This window comes from Leuciscus leuciscus (genome assembly GCF_965113295.1).
Source record: "Leuciscus leuciscus genome assembly, chromosome: 5".
In the NCBI taxonomy this organism is placed as follows: Eukaryota; Metazoa; Chordata; class Actinopteri; order Cypriniformes; family Leuciscidae; genus Leuciscus; species Leuciscus leuciscus.
In genome coordinates, this window is record NC_138729.1 from 53,225,384 (window position 1) to 53,238,047 (window position 12,664).

The following is a 12,664-nucleotide window of genomic DNA, read 5'->3' on the forward strand; positions in this document are numbered from 1 at the left end:
TTGACAAAGTAGGCTAAATTGACAGACCCCGCTATAAAACTCAACTTCCGGTATGCTAATCTGACAAAGTATGCTATCAGAACACCGGCGTAAATCAAGGGAAAATACAATTTACTTCAACAAGGCAACATAATGAACACACTCGTCTCATTCGTGGAGGTGGAAAAACAAGTTCTTTGTGACATGCAAGATTTATTGTATAAAGATTTAAATTATGCAAAAGAAAGGGTAAGTGCTGTTTTTGTCAATTTTAAGTTTTAATTTAAAATGTTGGCTATATGCGATTTTAATATAAGTAGGCCTACATGGTCAAATATTTTACCACTTGCTTGAGCAACTTAATATATAATTATATAGAAGTAATGCATTTAATAATATGTTGTTTAAATTGTGTTTAAACGTGAATACGTCTATTAAAGAGTGTATATGTGTACAAAGAGAATCGCAATGCTGACAAAAAACTATTTTTAAATAAAAGTTGCTGATAACTTCTGGATTTGAAATACAAATAGTGAGTATGTATTTGTGGTATAGCCTACAGCAGCGGATCAGTTACGCACTGCAAACGCAGCATATGTGAAAGCACTATAGCGCGTGCTGCTCCTGCACTGCATACGCACTGCACACGGAGTATGTGTGAAACGGGCATTACCGGTAGTCTGATTGTGTGTGTGTGTGTGTGTGTGTGTGTGATGTGGGATTTATGGATTTTGTTGACAAATGACATTAAAAAAATCGTATTTTTTCAACTTTCCCACTCATTTTCAATGTGGGATCTGTATGGACCCCGAAGACATTTTTTTTTTACATTTATTTCTTTATTTTTAACATACCTTTAGAACAACCGAATCAAACCCAGTTTTGTGTGTGTGTTTAGACAGATAATGTAACAAAAGTCACAAAAATTTCATGTCACTGACATAGGGCCCTATTGTAACGATCTGAAACACAAGTATCAAGCGCGAAACACAAGTAACTTTGTGGGCGGGTCTCGGGCGCTGTTGCTGTTATACCGGCGGGATAAATGACTCTCCGACGCAAATCTAAAATGTGTTGTTCTGAAGAGCTTCATTACTCATAGGTGTGGTTTGGGCGTAACGTGAAATAAACCAATCAGAGCGTCATCTCACATTCCCTTTAAGAGCAGGCGCGCTTGTGCGGATTGCTATTATAACGGGCGGATTTGCCAGACGCACGCCAGGAGCGGTTCACAGCCGAGGAGACCGACGTTCTCGTCAGGGCCGTAAAACACAGAGAAGTGACATTGGGGACGGAGAAACACACACAAATTAGCTTCGCTTAAACAGGCGTATGATAATGTGGGTAAATGTGTAAGCTAGATTTATGCCTATTTTTTCACATCTTCATGGACACAACAATGATTTCCCTCGTGTGGTAATATTGTTCCTTGTAATAATGTATGGTTTTCTAAAAATGAAAACTGCTGCGTCTGTGTGTAGATGAGAGAAGCAAAGTGTGTGTGTGTTGTGCACACGCTACATTATGGCCAAGCATGTGCCCTTAAAATAGCATCTGAATAACATGTGCAACGCGCCGCTGACTTTAGACGAGGTTTCTCCTGGTCAGTGGAGGAATTGTTTTCTGAAACTGCAAAATAGCACCAGGGAATGTTTGCGCCGGAACACGCCGCCTCTTTTCCCTGAACCGCCCCCGGGAGCGCAAGTTCATTCCCTAATTTACCGACGTGCGTCTGTGGAGGGAAAAGTCCGCTGTGTGTCGGGTGAGAAATAGGAATGATACATGCGTTGCTGTACAAAGGCAATTGCGCTGGGTGTGAGATAGGGCCTATGTGTTAGTTTGGTTTCTTGCACCTAGAGCATTTGAGTATTTTGATTATTTCCACTGTCTCTGACCTTTACAGTCAGGCTGTTTTTGCTACTGTACCTTTAAGACGTTTATATGTATTTATGCATGCAGCTGATCTCTTCTATGATTGGCTGCATGTGGGCGGTCATATGTTAATGAGCTCATGCTGTCATGTGTATATTCCCAGATGAATGCACATGAATGTTCAGTGTTACACGTCTTCTAGTCTCCATGTTTTCCGAGTAGACGTTGAAGAGTTGTTGAAGTCTCCGTGGGATTGGGTTTGTTTACGAGGGGATTCTGATGTGAATACAGAAGAGCTTCAGCTTCTCCACACAAAACACAATTTAAATACAAATTAGCCAGCGCACAGAAACCAATAGCATTTGCATGAGTTCCACTGGCGGGTCACATGATAAACGAGTCTGTCGAGAGGATGTTTCCTCTCATTTAAACGAGTTTGCACACACTCGCTCGCTGTCGTGTGTGTGTGTGTGTGTGTGTGTGTGTGTGGAGGACGCGTGAGTTTCTCCTTCATTTATTACTGACTGAGTTATTATAATTAACAAAACTATAAAACACTAACTTGAAATATAACAGGCCTGTATGCTGACTGAAGTTAAGTTAAAAGGTGACACTTTATAATAAGGATTAGCAATAAAAAATAAAAAGCATTTATTCATATTAGTTTGTTAATTTCAACATTTAATTCAGTTATACAGACATATTTAAAAAATACAAACGCATAAAAGACAAAAACTACTCAAATTAAATGTCTCCCAACGACCCTCGGATAATATTCATATTTATATTTTGAAGGCGTGACGTTTTATCAGTTCATGCTCGTGAATTTTGGTATTAAAAAGTGTTACTAATGGGAAAAAAAATATGTTTTCCCTTTGATGTACTAAAATAACTCAAACTAAGGAAATGACAAAAACAACTAAATTTTAATTTTAACTAAGATGAAAATAAATCTATATAAACAGCTCTAATAGTGTCTCAGTGTCTATAATAGTGTCTCAGTGTCTATAATAGTGTCTCAGCGTCTATAATAGTGTCTCAGTGTCTATAATAGTGTCTCAGCGTCTATAATAGTGTCTCAGCGTCTATAATAGTGTCTCAGTGTCTATAATAGTGTCTCAGTGTCTATAATAGTGTCTCAGTGTCTATAATAGTGTCTCAGCATCTATAATAGTGTCTCAGCGTCTATAATAGTGTCTCAGCGTCTATAATAGTGTCTCAGCGTCTATAATAGTGTCTCAGCGTCTATAATAGTGTCTCAGTGTCTATAATAGTGTCTCAGTGTCTATAATAGTGTCTGTCTCAGTGTCTATAATAGTGTCTGTCTCAGTGTCTATAATAGTGTCTCAGCGTCTATAATAGTGTCTCAGCGTCTATAATAGTGTCTCAGCGTCTATAATAGTGTCTCAGTGTCTATAATAGTGTCTCAGTGTCTATAATAGTGTCTCAGCGTCTATAATAGTGTCTCAGTGTCTATAATAGTGTCTCAGTGTCTATAATAGTGTCTCAGTGTCTATAATAGTGTCTCAGTGTCTATAATAGTGTCTCAGTGTCTATAATAGTGTCTCAGCGTCTATAATAGTGTCTCAGTGTCTATAATAGTGTCTCAGTGTCTATAATAGTGTCTCAGTGTCTATAATAGTGTCTCAGTGTCTATAATAGTGTCTCAGCGTCTATAATAGTGTCTCAGCATCTATAATAGTGTCTCAGTGTCTATAATAGTGTCTCAGTGTCTATAATAGTGTCTCAGCGTCTATAATAGTGTCTGTCTCAGTGTCTATAATAGTGTCTCAGCGTCTATAATAGTGTCTGTCTCAGTGTCTATAATAGTGTCTCAGCGTCTATAATAGTGTCTCAGCGTCTATAATAGTGTCTATAATAGTGTCTCAGTGTCTATAATAGTGTCTCAGTGTCTATAATAGTGTCTCAGTGTCTATAATAGTGTCTCAGCGTCTATAATAGTGTCTCAGTGTCTATAATAGTGTCTCAGCGTCTATAATAGTGTCTCAGTGTCTATAATAGTGTCTCAGCGTCTATAATAGTGTCTCAGCATCTATAATAGTGTCTCAGCGTCTATAATAGTGTCTCAGCATCTATAATAGTGTCTCAGCGTCTATAATAGTGTCTCAGCATCTATAATAGTGTCTCAGCGTCTATAATAGTGTCTCAGTGTCTATAATAGTGTCTCAGCGTCTATAATAGTGTCTCAGTGTCTATAATAGTGTCTCAGCGTCTATAATAGTGTCTCAGCGTCTATAATAGTGTCTCAGCGTCTATAATAGTGTCTCAGCATCTATAATAGTGTCTCAGCATCTATAATAGTGTCTCAGCATCTATAATAGTGTCTCAGCGTCTATAATAGTGTCTCAGTGTCTATAATAGTGTCTCAGCGTCTATAATAGTGTCTGTCTCAGTGTCTATAATAGTGTCTCAGCGTCTATAATAGTGTCTGTCTCAGTGTCTATAATAGTGTCTCAGCGTCTATAATAGTGTCTCAGCGTCTATAATAGTGTCTATAATAGTGTCTCAGCGTCTATAATAGTGTCTCAGCGTCTATAATAGTGTCTATAATAGTGTCTCAGTGTCTATAATAGTGTCTCAGTGTCTATAATAGTGTCTGTCTCAGTGTCTATAATAGTGTCTGTCTCAGTGTCTATAATAGTGTCTCAGTGTCTATAATAGTGTCTCAGTGTCTATAATAGTGTCTCAGCGTCTATAATAGTGTCTGTCTCAGTGTCTATAATAGTGTCTCAGTGTCTATAATAGTGTCTCAGCGTCTATAATAGTGTCTCAGCGTCTATAATAGTGTCTCAGCATCTATAATAGTGTCTCAGCATCTATAATAGTGTCTCAGCATCTATAATAGTGTCTCAGCATCTATAATAGTGTCTCAGCGTCTATAATAGTGTCTATAATAGTGTCTGTCTCAGTGTCTATAATAGTGTCTCAGCGTCTATAATAGTGTCTCAGCGTCTATAATAGTGTCTGTCTCAGTGTCTATAATAGTGTCTCAGTGTCTATAATAGTGTCTCAGTGTCTATAATAGTGTCTCAGCGTCTATAATAGTGTCTCAGTGTCTATAATAGTGTCTCAGTGTCTATAATAGTGTCTCAGTGTCTATAATAGTGTCTCAGTGTCTATAATAGTGTCTCAGCGTCTATAATAGTGTCTCAGCGTCTATAATAGTGTCTCAGCGTCTATAATAGTGTCTCAGCGTCTATAATAGTGTCTCAGCGTCTATAATAGTGTCTCAGTGTCTATAATAGTGTCTCAGTGTCTATAATAGTGTCTGTCTCAGTGTCTATAATAGTGTCTCAGTGTCTATAATAGTGTCTCAGCGTCTATAATAGTGTCTGTCTCAGCGTCTATAATAGTGTCTGTCTCAGTGTCTATAATAGTGTCTCAGTGTCTATAATAGTGTCTCAGCGTCTATTATAGTGTCTCAGCGTCTATAATAGTGTCTGTCTCAGTGTCTATAATAGTGTCTCAGCGTCTATAATAGTGTCTGTCTCAGTGTCTATAATAGTGTCTCAGTGTCTATAATAGTGTCTCAGTGTCTATAATAGTGTCTCAGTGTCTATAATAGTGTCTCAGCGTCTATAATAGTCTCTCAGTGTCTATAATAGTGTCTCAGTGTCTATAATAGTGTCTCAGTGTCTATAATAGTGTCTCAGCGTCTATAATAGTGTCTCAGTGTCTATAATAGTGTCTCAGCGTCTATAATAGTGTCTCAGTGTCTATAATAGTGTCTCAGTGTCTATAATAGTGTCTCAGCGTCTATTATAGTGTCTCAGCGTCTATAATAGTGTCTCAGTGTCTATAATAGTGTCTCAGTGTCTATAATAGTGTCTCAGCGTCTATAATAGTGTCTGTCTCAGTGTCTATAATAGTGTCTCAGTGTCTATAATAGTGTCTCAGTGTCTATAATAGTGTCTCAGCGTCTATAATAGTGTCTCAGCGTCTATAATAGTGTCTCAGCGTCTATAATAGTGTCTCAGCGTCTATAATAGTGTCTCAGTGTCTATAATAGTGTCTCAGTGTCTATAATAGTGTCTCAGCGTCTATAATAGTGTCTCAGCGTCTATAATAGTGTCTCAGTGTCTATAATAGTGTCTCAGCGTCTATAATAGTGTCTCAGCGTCTATAATAGTGTCTCAGTGTCTATAATAGTGTCTATAATAGTGTCTGTCTCAGTGTCTATAATAGTGTCTGTCTCAGTGTCTATAATAGTGTCTCAGTGTCTATATCTCAGTGTCTATAATAGTGTCTCAGCGTCTATAATAGTGTCTCAGTGTCTATAATAGTGTCTCAGCGTCTATAATAGTGTCTCAGCGTCTATAATAGTGTCTCAGTGTCTATAATAGTGTCTCAGTGTCTATAATAGTGTCTCAGTGTCTATAATAGTGTCTCAGCGTCTATAATAGTGTCTCAGCGTCTATAATAGTGTCTCAGTGTCTATAATAGTGTCTATAATAGTGTCTGTCTCAGTGTCTATAATAGTGTCTGTCTCAGTGTCTATAATAGTGTCTCAGTGTCTATATCTCAGTGTCTATAATAGTGTCTCAGCGTCTATAATAGTGTCTCAGTGTCTATAATAGTGTCTCAGCGTCTATAATAGTGTCTCAGCGTCTATAATAGTGTCTCAGTGTCTATAATAGTGTCTCAGTGTCTATAATAGTGTCTCAGCGTCTATAATAGTGTCTGTCTCAGTGTCTATAATAGTGTCTCAGTGTCTATAATAGTGTCTCAGTGTCTATAATAGTGTCTCAGCGTCTATAATAGTGTCTGTCTCAGTGTCTATAATAGTGTCTGTCTCAGTGTCTATAATAGTGTCTCAGTGTCTATAATAGTGTCTCAGCGTCTATAATAGTGTCTCAGCGTCTATAATAGTGTCTCAGCGTCTATAATAGTGTCTCAGCGTCTATAATAGTGTCTCAGCGTCTATAATAGTGTCTCAGCGTCTATAATAGTGTCTCAGCGTCTATAATAGTGTCTCAGCGTCTATAATAGTGTCTCAGCGTCTATAATAGTGTCTCAGCGTCTATAATAGTGTCTCAGCGTCTATAATAGTGTCTCAGTGTCTATAATAGTGTCTCAGTGTCTATAATAGTGTCTCAGCGTCTATAATAGTGTCTCAGTGTCTATAATAGTGTCTCAGCGTCTATAATAGTGTCTCAGCGTCTATAATAGTGTCTCAGTGTCTATAATAGTGTCTGTGTCTATAATAGTGTCTCAGCGTCTATAATAGTGTCTCAGTGTCTACAATTGTGTCTCAGTGTCTACAATAGTGTCTCAGTGTCTATAATAGTGTCTCAGTGTCTATAATAGTGTCTCAGTGTCTATAATAGTGTCTCAGCGTCTATAATAGTGTCTCAGTGTCTATAATAGTGTCTCAGCATCTATAATAGTGTCTCAGCGTCTATAATAGTGTCTCAGTGTCTATAATAGTGTCTCAGCATCTATAATAGTGTCTCAGCGTCTATAATAGTGTCTCAGTGTCTATAATAGTGTCTCAGCGATACTGAATAACCCTGGCGTTGTGATTTCAGTCATTTATTGTGAATCTTTTCATCATTTATTTCTTCTTGAATTAGTTGCATTTGTGCATTTCTTCTCGTTCAGACCATAAAATGGAACACAATCATTCTTTGACATAATTGCTCTGATATTAATGTTTTATCAGTTAATTGCAGGCGGAGCGTCGCTTCATTTGCTGACTTCTAATTACAACATGTTTAGACACGCGTGTTGGAAGATTCAGAGTCGTTTCACACGCCAGATCTCTCTAACTCCTTACAGTGAGGTCTCATCCGTCAACATGAACAAGACTAATACAGCATCTGTTCATCTTAATGTTCATCTCAACATTTACCAATACATTTTTTTTTTCAATCAAAAGTTATAGTATCTGTTAATATTATGTAATGGACCTGAACTAATAATGAACAGTTTTGATCGACTAATGTCAACAGAGATTAATACGTACTGTAACACATGTATTGGTTATTGTTAGTTAATGCATTAACTAATGTTAGTTAATAGGACGTTATTGTTCAGTGTTGCCTAGAAATTCATATAACTGTATATTTGTCAAGATAAACTTCTTTTTTTTTTGTCAACTTTTAAAGGCTTGTTTGAAAGTTGTCTTTTATTATGTTTGAAATGCCACTTAGAGAGATTTGTGTTTAGTTTATGTATTTCGTCATATTGATTACATTAACTTGTGTGGATCAGGGTGGAAGAACACTTCATTTCCCATAATGCATCACCTGTATTGAATTACTTTAAAGTCCCCCTGTGTTGTAAATCCAGTTTTTAATGTAGTTTATGTGTCTATGTGGTGTTTTTAATATGCTTTAAGACAAACCATGTGTAAGTTCATAAGTCGACAGCATTGCTGAGTATTTCCTCCTTAAAACTGCAGTGAACCAAAGACAGTCTCAAACACACGCTTTGAAATCGCTGGTGTTTCTGACGTCACAAACTACCTTGTAACCAATCAGATCAACGTGTGATCGTCAACCAGTGGATCTCTGAGCTGAGTGAGTGATTGGAGGCGGGGCTCATTTGCATATTCATAGAACCGCGCATACTAAATGAGGCAAGGGTGTCGAGTTACTTTCAAGATATTTTAAGGCATGAGGATTTTTTTTCAAGGAAAAAACATTTAAATATGTAATTTTGGTGAGTTTTAAGGGATGAAATGACACTACTGGGGGACTTTAAATTACTATTGTTAATAGATATTAAAACCTGTGTTTAAAGTCTGTATTGACACGTTCTACCATCTACCACTTCCTTCCACTGTAGAAAAATGAAGCCAAAATATCCCAGAAATGGTATTTGCGATGACATCATGTGGAGCCCGAAGTCCCGCCCACACTCATCGTTTGCACAGCTGTCAATCATTACACCACACCCTGGTTTCATATCATCGAATAACTAACTAAAACCAAACTTACTGGACAAACGAACACTTGAACATACGTCAGCGTGATCAGAACTACCTAAAATGACACAAACCATCTTCAGAAAATGTAATTGTATATTTAGTTTGGCTCGCGTCCCATTGGATTACATGGAGAGGGCGGGGTTTATGAGCTATACTGCAGCCGGCCACCAGGGGGCGAGATTGAGTTCACTTTTCAAGGTCAAGCTACTTCTTATTGTCTCCCGAAGGAGAAACTTGTGTTAGATGAGAGATGGGAAGAACTGCTGTAACATCAACCCACCAAAAAACATCCATCATTCAAGCATTAATATTCATTCCTCATTAAATATTCTTCACTAAACTAAATAAAAACACTATTCTTAAATAAAGAAAATAAAAAGATAGACACTTTTAGTTCATAAATTACCTTAAAAGCATGCATCTCCTATAGTTATATGACGTCTAATCCGCCAACAACACATGCATCTGTATTACTGGAGTTGCTTATTAACCAGTTTAGTTGACGATGGAACAAAGGAATGTTTGTAGCGATTACGCTTGTATAACGGGATCTCCTCCCAGAGTTCATCAGCACACACACAACACATGTGACGGGTCCGGTAACATCTTATTGGCATGCTGGATCATAGACCTCTCACAAATATCTTTTCAGGAGGTTTGCTGCACACTTGGTTTCTACATGATAATAACGAGATTGAAAGCATAGAACGTGCAAGCTACGGTTACTGACTGACCAATCGCAGCTTTATAATATTATACCAGCGCTTTTCAACCCCGCAGCGCTCTGTTTGTTGTGCCGTGAGTGTGTAATTAATGCTTCACACAAACTCTTAAATTACAGGGCAGTTTGTGTTAATTACCCCTTTATCCTGAAATCTCGGCGTAAGTGAAAAGCTTCTGCTAATGAAGATGCTAATTACCCGCGCGGCTCGCGGACTGATTGAACACGCCTCTGTGATGGACCCGCATTAAAACCTAAAAGCATTGATATTTATGTACATTTACACGTTACATTTTCTCTGCGTGTGCATGATTTGTGTTTTCTGATGTGATTAAAAACACATTTTATGATGATTAGCTTTAATTGTGCTTGTAAATATGTTCCCTTTATCAGACGAAATTACTGCGGAAAACATTCAAACAGAGATAAAAGTGTTTTAATACCATTTATTTATAATTGAATATGGCAGCTTGCTGTACAGAATGAATTAAAGCCATAAAGTAGAAATCATGTTTACAGTGGTGGGTCTATTTATTTCACTGTGAGAAACAATAAAACACACGAGTTGAAAAGTGTGTTACTGTAAATGCGAGTGTGTGTGTGTGTGTGTGTGTTCAAAGCAGCTTTACAGAAAATCATGATGTTATTGTTTATAATATCTTCATGCCATTAATGTTGTAGATAAAGTTGGACATGCTTGTATATTATGTAACTTTAAATAAAGAGCTGGGTGATAATATAGTCACTTTTGCGATGAAATAAACATTCACAGAGCCAAGATTTCCTATATAGTGTATATTTGGCTTTACATTGAGTATATTTTGTCGATGGAGTTTTTATAAATGCAGTTCAGCTTCATTTCATCTCCGTCTGTGTCTCTCCCGTTTCACTCGTTCGTCTCGAGTGTATTTCATATAACAGCCGTTATCGATCTGTGTGAATCTCGTTTTAGCGTCTGATCTGTGAGTCTGACAGTGTGTTTTACAAAAGCAGAAGGGTTATCTCATAAGTTTACTATAGTGGACATTTGGAGGTTTATTGCGCATTATAAAGCCGCTAGTTGTGTTGCGATTGGTCAGTCCAGTGTCCCGATGTAGCAACTACTAACTTACTTTACATGAGTTTTCATTGATTGATGCTGAACTAACAGACGGCACAGATGATCGCTGGGCCAAACAGAGTTTTCGATATTCTTTTGTGTTCAAAAGTTGTGATGATGTGAATTTAACGATTTTGTCCTCAATTCAGATTAGCTGCTATATTTTGGTAATGCTTTAATCTATTGAAATGAAACTTGGTTCACTTCATCAGCACCATGATCTGAGGGTACATGCCAACTTTGGGAACAGCGCCACCCACTGGTCATGAACTATTGCTATGTTTGTTCAGAACTTAAAATCAGAGAGCATCTATTAACTTGCACATTCACTGACGCTGAATTAACATGCATTTTTCAGATTTCTTTGAAATATACTGTATTCCTTTCTCCCGCTATTACTCCTTCAAATTTGGTCATATTCTTACCCAAATTGGCTCAGATGATCACTGGGAAAAAGTCTGAACAGAATTTCAATATTCTTTTGTGTTCGAAAGTTATGACGATGTGAATTTAACAATGTCGACCCCAAATTATATTAAGTGCTGTATTTTGGTAATACTTTAATCTATCGAAACAAAACTTGGTGCACTTCATCAGCATCATGATCTGAAGGTACATGGCAAATTTCAGAACAGCGCCACCTACTGCTCATGAAAAACGCAATTTTTAATCAATCAATCAGAGAGCATCTAATAACGTAGTTTACACGAATTGCACTTTCATTGATGCTGAATTTACATGTATTTCTTTGAGCACTGGAGCACACTTAGTCCTGAATAGTAATGTGACAGTTTTAGGGTCTCTAGGACCAACTCTATAGCGCCACCACCAGTTCAAAAATTCACTTTTCTTTTGGTTATAACTTTTGAACCGTTTGTTCTAGAAACAAAAGTCTTAGTTCACCTGATTCCTCTCATCATGCTGATCACATTCAATCTCTTACGTTAAGACTCCGCCCATTACAGTAGTCGCCATTTTGAAATATCCTTTATTCCTTTTTCCTCCGCCAAATTTGGTCAGATTCTTACCCAAATTGACTCTTTTTGAGAATTTTGATATTAATTTCTGTTCAAAAGTTATGATGATGGGAAGTTAACGATGTTGACCCGAAATTAGATGAACTGCTATATTTTGGTTATACTTTAATCTATTGAAACTAAACTTGGTGCACTTCATCAGCTCCATAATCTGAGACTACATGCCAAATCTGGGAACAGCGCCACCTACTGCTCATGAAAAATGGCCATTTTTGTTCAGAAAAGCATAGAGCATCAATAACTTACTTTGCACATTCATTGATGGTGAATTATCGTTTATTTTCCAGATTTCTTTGTGCACTGGAGTCACGTGGACGTCCTGGAAATGATGTCATCAGTCTGCGTCAACAGCGGCTGTACCAAGCACACGTTCATAATCCATTACAGATAGCTTCAACCAAGGCCTTTTTCAACTAGAGCATATATTTTGATGTACATATCTATATATAATTGAGAACAATGTGTCAGACAGAAGTCACTAGACAGACAATACAGCGTTTTTTAATGGACAAACGCAGAGCAATAATTCCTCATGTCAATTCAGGTGACCGTCGCTGGATTTGTATTGCAAAATATTTTTACTTTTGTTTCTGTTGTCGTTGGTCGTACGGGATGTGCTCTCTTCAGGGTTTGTAACAAATAATTAATACATTTACAAACGTATGAATGAAAAACTGCTTATTTAAGAAAAAATTTTATACCTTGAGATAAAGATGTGTAAATTTCTTACATCATTCTAGAGAAATAAATGATTATATTCACAAATATGCTCTTATGTTTTACTTCAACAGACATTTACGTTTTATTCTACAACATACAACTGACACTATGTAATACATATATATATATATATATATATATATGTATATGAATGTATGTGTATATATACATTTATATATCTTGTGATTTTTGGTCATGTATCTAGTATGGTGTTGATTCTCTATGATTTAATGTTTAATATCTTTATGAAATGCTCTTATTTTTAAATGCCACTTGTATTTGTT

General features: G+C 37.0%; 1 protein-coding gene across 1 annotated transcript in view; it reads left to right on the plus strand.

Moving 5' to 3' along the window:
- The window catches only part of mbd2 (methyl-CpG binding domain protein 2), a 53,408-nt gene extending 40,983 nt beyond the window's left edge, over window positions 1-12,425 (plus strand). Inside the window, exon 7 of the mRNA XM_082171581.1 lies at window positions 11,948-12,425. The gene's annotated coding sequence lies outside the window, so the exon portion shown is untranslated. The remainder of the gene's footprint in view (window positions 1-11,947) is intronic.
- The last annotated feature ends 239 nt before the right edge of the window (window positions 12,426-12,664 follow it).